This window comes from Cupressus sempervirens, chromosome 7, assembly GCF_028749045.1.
Source record: "Cupressus sempervirens isolate cs-2001-9-10 chromosome 7, ASM2874904v1, whole genome shotgun sequence".
Classification (NCBI taxonomy): domain Eukaryota; kingdom Viridiplantae; phylum Streptophyta; class Pinopsida; order Cupressales; family Cupressaceae; genus Cupressus; species Cupressus sempervirens.
The window spans coordinates 14,976,579-14,985,712 of record NC_143124.1 but is presented as its reverse complement, the minus strand read 5'-3'; the positions used below and the strand labels follow the sequence as shown (position 1 = coordinate 14,985,712).

Here is a 9,134-nt window from a genome sequence, read left to right as displayed (position 1 = left end):
AATTATAATGCAAAAATAACAAGCAAAGACAAGCCAAATGTCACTTTGGCTTCTTTGCCTTTTTATTTTATCATGGGAAAATCAAATTGTAAGCTTGTCTTGGTGATTTTTGGTGTGTTATGAAAAGAATTTAGATTTTCCAATAGTGAATATGGTAGTAAAGAAACTTTAAAGTTGTTCATAAGATAGTTCAAGCTATTTGAGAAAATCTAAAAATTGCATCAATTAAGGGTTAAAAAAGTCACCAAATCGATACAAAAAAGAGCATGGAATAACATTAGTGTGTCCAAAAGTATTAGAGACTAAGGTAAGATGAGTACAAATGAAAGGTGGGCAAGTCATCTCGAGAAAAACATTTATTTTTCTAAATTTATACATAGATGATAAGCAACCAAGAATGTTACCTGCCTCAAACGAGCTTCAACAACATTTTTCAATCAAATCCCCAAACACTACAAAACTCTCACAATCCATGGCCTCTTTAGCAATTGCAAAAAGAGATAAAGATAAGAATACAACAAAGCAAAGATAGTTGTTAATGTAGTAATAAGATAAAAACACAAGGTATGATAAATCTAGACCATCATAATGAATTGAAACATAAAAATCAACCCATATCTCTATGAAATTCACATTCAATAAAAATGAATAAAATGAATATATCAAATATGTATTATTAAAAATTTCACACTTATTTTAAATTTAGAACTAGTATTTTAAAATACAAAAAAGTACAAAAAGATTTTTAATCACTAGTTAAACATAATACTTTATCAATATAATTATAAAAGAACTAAATAACCAAAATATAAATTAGAATGGACCATGACAAAACATAAAATATAAAACACCTAACCAATATTAAATTCAAATCTTCTACCTCACAAATTAGAATAGAATATTTTTCAGTTACAAAGAATCCAAGTTTAATTTCACACGTATATCAATATGATAGAAACGCCCATAAACGAAAGAAAGCCTCCACGAGGCTCTTCTCTTCTCCCGTTGTAAGCAATCCTTTCTCCACTTTGTCCGGGCATGGTTCAGATGAACAGAAACGCACCCAAGATTCTGTATCACGTTGGCTATCTCTGATAGCGGAATGTTGTAAGACAGCCATCCATACCCATTTACCCGCCTCCACCTTCATATACATATGTGGTATATCAGATTCCCCGTATGGAGTTATGTAATTAAGGTGCACTCTAGAATTCTCTGACAATTTTCGATTTACAACAAAACAGAGCAGAACGCAGCGAGCAGTGGAGGGCCATTTGAGGAGTTGGACGGATTTCATTTTCTGGTTAGTGAAGGAGTCAACGACAGAGAGGTTTGAAAAGTCAAAGGAGTCTACACGTGTGGCCGCATCAGGGGCCGCCCGCGTGCATACTATTACTTCTTCTGGCCATTTCTGCAAATCCTGTACGCATCAACACATTAGCCACCGCACGATCAATTGAAAATAATTAGCTTTCTGTATGTAAATAAAATATTATTACCTGCATGCTTCTAATGCAACCTTCGACACTTGATCTGCTGTTTGCTTTGAGTTGCACTTCTCTCATTCTTTTCATGGGCTCCAAACTTGCTATTCCCTCCTCTTCCTGCCACCTCGTATGCGCTCTCAACATCTTTAATGCTCTGCAATGTTCCAAACCTTGTATTTGCTTGACTGCATAGCACCCTACGAGTTTAAACTTTTGGAGAAAAGCTGACTGTGCAAAACTGGGAAGCGCATCCAACTTGGGGCAGTCTATCAAAAGTATGCTCTCTAGCGTATTTGGCAGGACTTCTATCTTCTCTAAATTGTCGTTATTACGAAGCTTAAGAGTCTTGAGACCGGGACAACAGTCTTGAGAGATGGAGATCTTGGACACTTCGGTACTCCATAGTACTATCCGCTTCAAATAAGTGAACAACCCTGCCCCGATCTCCAGTTCGCCGATTGGACACCACTTCATCTCCAATGCTTCAAGATTACTTAGATGCCTAACTGATTTTGGTAAGGATTTTACTGCTAAACCGCTTAACTCTAAATTCCTTAAGAGATTAAGGCAGCCTAAAGAGTCAGGCAAACATTCCAACGTGGGACATTGCGAAATTACAAGTTTAGTCAAGCAAGACAAATCCCCCAAAGATGTCGGCAGGCTTGTCAGTAACCTACTATTGATCATAAGTAAGGTTTGTAACTTGCTCAGTTGACCGATGTTCACTGGGATCTCCCTTAACCTCTCCGTATGACATAAAGCGAGCTCTGTTAAGGAGGCCTGATTTGTGATGTGACGTGGCAATTCTTCCATATGCCAGCAGCCATAGAGAGTCAAATACTGTAGCTTCGTCATGTTCTCCATCATGTCTGACTCTAAGGTGAGGCTAGTACAATTATGTAAGTCGAGGTGTTGCAGGAGTCTGAGCTCTTTAAATGACACTGGCAGCTTCCCCAATTTGTTGCATCGAGACAAGTTAAGATGCCTTAGATTCGTCAAATTGCCAAACTTGCTGGGCAGCGATGACAGCCTTGAACAAGCAGTTAACTCCAGGTGCTCCAGGGATTGAAGACGACAAAATTCTTCTGGCAGAACCCTCATTTTCTCGTTAGCGTTCACGATCAACATTTTCAAATGCCTAAGATGTCCCATTGACTTTGGAAATCCTTGCAATTCCCTGCAAAGCGTCAATTCCAACTCTCTCAACTGCACAGGAGCCTGCAGTAAATCCTTAATGAGATCGACTGCAAGCAGCACTAAAAATATTTGAGTAAACATTTAAAACATCCTGTTAAAGAGATACTTACATTGTTGTCAGTCTTCCATAGTTCTCTTAACCGTCCTTTGGCCTTCCAATTTTCTTGGATTTCTAAAACCCTTAGATTTTCCAATGAATTCAATGACTGAAGATTTCTTTGCTGGATGTCCCGGAAGCGAAGCCATACCAGCTCTCCTGATAGATCGCCAAGCACTTGAGAATTAAGTTTTCCCTCAACGTGAAGAATTTTCAATCCGAGCAAAGAGCGTGCCAGGTTATTAGATCTTCTCTGTGAGTTGATCTTTCCACCAAGCAAAACGCGTGTGGGGTTGCAGGGGACTGGAAAGCTACAGGATCCTCTGCGTGTGTTGAGCTTTCCACCCTGGAAACATCCAGCAAATTGCTCAAGCTTGTTTCTGGATTCATTTGTTGTGGCCTTTATTCCTCGAATGGAAATTCCCTTTTAAATTTCAAACAAAAATTGAGTAAATAAGTTATTTGAACATGAAAACAAGAATCAAACAAAAACAAGTAGATAAAGAAGGTCAACCCAAAGCATTAATCTTACCTGTACTCTATTATCAACCTTAAAAATCTGGTCTATCTGCTGAGGAGACCAGAGATGGGAAGGTGACTGATTATTTGCAATTTCTCTACCTAAATCTCTTAAATGGTCATGCATTCTTATGTAATCTTTATCATCAAGCTCAACAAGACACTTATTTACAAGCCTTCCCCAACTATGTAGACCACTCCATCCTGATCCATCCCAAACTGCAATGGCTGAAGATTTCTTCTCTCCAATAAAGAAACATGCAGTATCTAAGAATATCTGTTTCTCTTCATCATCCAAGGCATCGTAACTTATTTTTAATCTGTCTTTGATATCCTTGCTCAGTACTCTAGAGATCTTATGCAATAAACTCTTCCAATCCTCCTTGTTGGAGAAACCATATAGTTGTGCTCCAAAAATCTTTAGAGACAATGGTAATCCATTGCAAACTTGCAGGAAACTTTCAACCAAATCCTTGAACTCTTGGAGTGGAGAGGGTTGCAAGAAAGCATGCCAACAGAAGAGCTGCTTGGCATGAGATGGATTGAATGCTTTCATTTTATAAATGGACGAGATACCCCAACATCTAAGGACTTCATGTTCTCTTGTGGTCACTATAATCAAACTATTCGGTCCAAGATTATCCTTCCTGGGCACTAGAGCATCCAATTGGTCTACGTTATCTACATCATCTATAACAATGAGCACCCGGAGAGATTTCAAACGGCTAGAAAGGATCCCTTTTCCTTCTTCTATATTCTCAACTGATACTCCAGAGAGACCGAGGTCTTCCAGAAGTTTTTTCTGTTTATTATACAATAAACTTCTAGAAGCAGCATCTCTAACATCAAATAGAAAACTAGACCTATCCATACTTTTGTACTTCTCGTTATATAAGTACTTGGCAAAAGTGGTTTTGCCAGAGCCACCCATGCCCCATATTCCTACGACTTGGACATTGGCATGGCTATTTGCAGATTGAAGAGATGTCCTCTCAAAGTCTGCTAGAATTTCATCTAGACCAATTGGATGCTTGGCAACCTCAAAAGGCACATGTTTTACTTCTTTCAGAACACGATTAACAATATTCTTTAGCAGCATCCCCTCGTCACTGAACATTTATACCAAGGGCAAACGAAACAGGACAGAAAAATCATTCTGGGAAACTGAAGAGGATATTTATGCAGAAGATGAAGAATGAAATGGTGCAGGTATACAGTGAAAATAAAACAAGAAACACATATCACGAAAAATGGAAATATCTAATATGCAGAAGACATAAAAATTTATAAGGAAAAAGTAAGTGGTGGAGACAGGGTATTTGTTTACTCACACTTCATTATGTATGATGCCACCTTTATTATATGAAACATTGCTCAGTGCGTTCTTCCACTCGTGAAGCTTTTCTGGGGTATACCTACCCTTCTTTCCGTGCTCTGAAAATGCCTCAGCAAACACTCCTTTTACATATCGGACAACATCAGGCTCAACATGATAGAAAACAGGAACAAGTGGAGTGCCCGTCTTCAGCATAAAAGCAAGCTCTGCCAAGCACCACGGGGATTGCGCATAATTATGGGAAAAGATAGCTATATGAAGCGAGGCACCACGCATGGCCTCTTCTATCTCTGCAGGCAAGAAATCCCCCAATTCAAGCTCTTCTTTATCAAGGAAAACCCTCAATCCCAGGTAGGTTAGGGTTTTATAGAGGTTGGCTGCGAGTGTGCGCTTCACATCAGGACCACGATGATTAATAAACACATCGTATGGCAACTTTCTGTTGGGTGCTATGGAGGTACCAGAAGTAGATGCAACTTGATCAAAAGCATTTCTAATCTCAAGCTCTGGATTGCTAGATGCCATGAAATTATACTGAGCTAAACAGCAACAGAGACAAAACCGACGATAGGGGGCTTCTTGCTTGAGGAAGTGAATTGCCCATCAGGATTATATAAGAGGAGAGGGAGTGGGCGTAGATTGCGTGGAAAAAAATCAGAAGCATCGCGGGAATCTTAATGTTAGTGGAGTCTGAAGAAAAATCGAAGAATTGCTGTGGAAGGAGAGAAAAGTAGAGATGCGTAGCAATCACGCGGAAACGTCAGAAAAAGTCAGTCAAAAAGTTTTTCCAACTTTATGTAAATTAATTTTGTTTAGATTTTTAAAATACACATTAATAATTTTGTGCTGTTATAATTGTATCTTTTAAATTATGAAATCACAAGGTAAATTTTGTCGTCTCTCTGATTTGCAAATGCCTCTGAACTTGCCATGGTTTTGGCTGGGAGCACCACTATGGTTTGTTTCTTTTATAACTTTCATGAACATTATAATCGATAAAATCATTAATGAGAAAAGGGATGACGAGCAAAACTTAAGATGTGCGAAATTAAGTGAAAAGTCCGCACAGGTGGATGTGTTTGTGTTTTTAAATTATTTAAGTGGGCAACACTTGTGTTGTGCGGCACACTGTGATTCTGATTGTCGCATGGGAATCTTTTCACACTGTGAAGGAGATAAAGTTAAAGTTGAACAGTAACGAAGACTGGTGCGATGGTGTCCTCCATGATCGTGATAGTTACAAATGATTCCTCCCGCGTTCTTTTACAAAAGTACTAATTTTGAAGTATTGCATACTTTGCAAGAAGAGAACAGAGTGGAAATAATAACAAAGATGAAGAGATAAGCACAGAGATTTACTGAAAATGTTACACTTCTGGATATGAGAGTACACAATGTTCTGATTAGTATAACCCAAAATATAAAATGTTGGAAGAATTCTCCTCCACGTCTGCAGGTTGTTGCAATTGACCACATCCTCCCACGTTTCCTATAATTATACCCAACTATTTCTCAAACTTACGGCAGACGGGAAAACCTCATAAGGAAACATTTATTTTCCCCTCTATCTGTTGTAGTAATATCTTTGTTCACTATTGGTTCTTTGTTCGTATTGTTGTTGTCACTAACAGATTCATCTTTTTTTTTCTTTAATCATGGTATCAAAGCGTAGTCTAATCTCTGGGCATTGATATTAAATTTCTGTTTGAAACTTTGATCTGTGCCTGTAGGTTGCAGTCTAGCTGATTAGCATCAAGTTTTTTTGGTCAAGAAACGGCTATTGGAATTTGGTGAGAATTTTCCAATTATTAATTTCGATATTAAAGATTCATATTTTGCTCTCATAGAGAAGTTGATTAATGGATTTTCTTGGTGTTACTCTGCCTCTATTTAAATTAAATAAATGATTAAAAATGATTATGATTGTGTTTTACAAATAGAAAGTCTGAAACATTTCAAAATTTCTATGATATTATTATTGTTAGTAGAATACGCATATTGGATAAAAGAAGCAAGAAGATAACGACTTTGATCAAGTTTACACTTTGGGAAGAAGATTTTGTAGAAGTTTGAAATGAAAGAAGTGGAGTGAAAGTATGGAAAACTTTGAAAAATCTATATCAAAATTCAGGAGTTGTACAATCTAAGACTATCAAGTTCACAATATATAGTCTTAGTAACTTGAAAAGAAAAATGAGTTGATTTCACTCACAAAGAATATAGATAATAAAGATTTTGTGCAAATTATATTTTAAAGTCTTCTAAGATCTTATCAATCTTTTATAAGGAGATCAATGCAAATATGTTAATTTGATTCTCAAGCATTTGTAATGAAAGAAAAACAATATCGGCAAAAGACATTAGATAATCATTCTAAAGAAAGGAATTCAAAGAATGAAGATAAAAAATAAGGGTCCAAATACATGCAAGTGGAATGTAATTGTTGCACAACAAAGACACAAAACAAATGACTGTTACAAAAGGATTGGTGATACATAATAGAAAATAAATAAATCCACAAAATCATTTGATTCCAAAAGAAATGATTTATGTGTAACACTTATAGAAAATAGTTCCTTTAAGGATGAATGGATAATTGATTTTGGTGTTGCACAACATATGTCAAATAATTAGGAGCAATTTGAATCATTAAATGATAATAATGGTGAAAATTTATATAAATGGGAGATAATAGTGCTTTATAAGTTAAGGTAAATGGAACGTTCAAGTGAATAATTGAATGTTTAAAAATGTAAAGCTTGTTCTCGAACTAACAACAAATCTTCTTTCTAATCCAATCAATAATATAAAATAGATTTTTACAATAATCAATGTCTAGTCAAGTGTGTGAACAATAATTATGGAGTAACTCAAGGGGTAAAGTGGAGAATGAATTATATAAATTTTAGGAACGTATTGGTAGTAAATATCTATGTTATTGCCAAGTATGATGATATGAGTAGGTTATGACATGAGCGTATGGGACATGTTAACTATCAAAGTCTCAAGCTTATGGAAAACTTGAATATGGTGCATGGGCTTCCAAATATCTCACCAAAGAAAAAGGAATGTGAAGGATGTGCAATGGGTAAGAAATGTGTAGGACGTTTCCCACAAGGAATATCATGGTAGGAAAAAAACTCCTTTATATTTAGTCCATATTTATGTAATGTGTCCTTTTAAACTACCTTCATTTAGAGGCGCACAATATGTTCTCACATTCATAGATGATTATACTAGAAGAATTTGAGTATATTTTTTTTCCAAAAGAAGGAATAAGTATTCTATAAAGAGTTTAAACTTTTGACTAAAAATCAAAGTGAAAAATGTCCAAAGATCATAAGGACAGATAGAAGAGCAAAATGTATGATATTTTTTTTGGACACAAAGAAAGAATCAATTGTCTCTTACTCACCATAACAAAATGGGATTACAAAAAGAAAGAATAGGACTGTAATGGAAACAACTAAGTGCATGCTTTATAACGGAAATGTAGAAGTCAATCTATGGGTTGAAGCAAGTTATACTATAGTTTACATTTTGAATAGAACTCCTAAAAGAAATTATGAACAAAACACCTAAAGGGGTATGAAGTGGAAAAAAACCTACTATATCTCATTTTCACATTTTTTGGATGTACTTATTATGCTCACATTCTTGATGAAAGAAAGAGTAAAGTAGAAAGAAAAAGTGAGAAGTATATAATGATGGGAAATAGTGAAAAGTCAAAAGGATGTAGGTTATATATAACCATAATACAAGGAAAAATATATTAAAATAAATGTTTAATTTGACAAAGATTGGAGGTGTTAACTCTCCTACATTTTCTCATTTTCCAATTTTGCTTGAAGAAGATAAACCTATGTACTGATGATTCATATCAAAGTATGTCATTTCTTATAAAAGGATAATAAATTTGCAAGTGGTAGTGATGATGAAGACACGAGGAAGGCTAGAAGAATTCTTGAAGTCTATCAAGAAGGCCCCAGGATGTTTTTCTAACTATTCTCTTATGCCTAATGTGATGCAAGTTATACTCTAAGCACATTCGAGGAAACAAAAGGAAATTTTGAATGGGAAGCAAAGCAAGAAGTGAACTTGGGAATTGACAACTTCCAAAAGGAAATAATGTAGTGAGTTGCAAATGAACCTACAAAACTAAATTCACATTATATGGAGTTGTTGATAGATACAAGGAAAGACTAGTTGGGTTGTGGGGATGGGGGGAAAGGTATTGGAAGAATTCTCCTATATGTCTACAAGTTGTTATAATTTACTCTACATCCTCCAATGTTTCCTATAATTATGTATATAGTTGAGGTTATTTCTTAAACTTATGATAGATGGGATACACACATAAGAAAAAGTTACTAAGATTAGTTTGATTTTTTTTTCTTTATACAATCATCCATTGACTATGTATGGAGTAAGTTAATATGGTGATCTAGATTTAGAAAGATGTAAAGGTCTCCATAAAAGAGAGGTGATCACACCGCAC

General features: G+C 35.7%; 1 pseudogene across 1 annotated transcript; it reads right to left on the bottom strand.

The window, feature by feature from the left end:
* Positions 1-838: 838 nt before the first annotated feature.
* On the bottom strand, positions 839-5,347 carry LOC149545182 (disease resistance protein RPS4B-like; annotated as a pseudogene). The gene is made up of 5 exons (XR_016353539.1): positions 4,632-5,347; positions 3,314-4,409; positions 2,795-3,205; positions 1,500-2,705; positions 839-1,420 (listed from the first exon to the last, which is right to left on the bottom strand). The product of XR_016353539.1 is annotated as a disease resistance protein RPS4B-like (transcript).
* Positions 5,348-9,134: the final 3,787 nt, after the last annotated feature.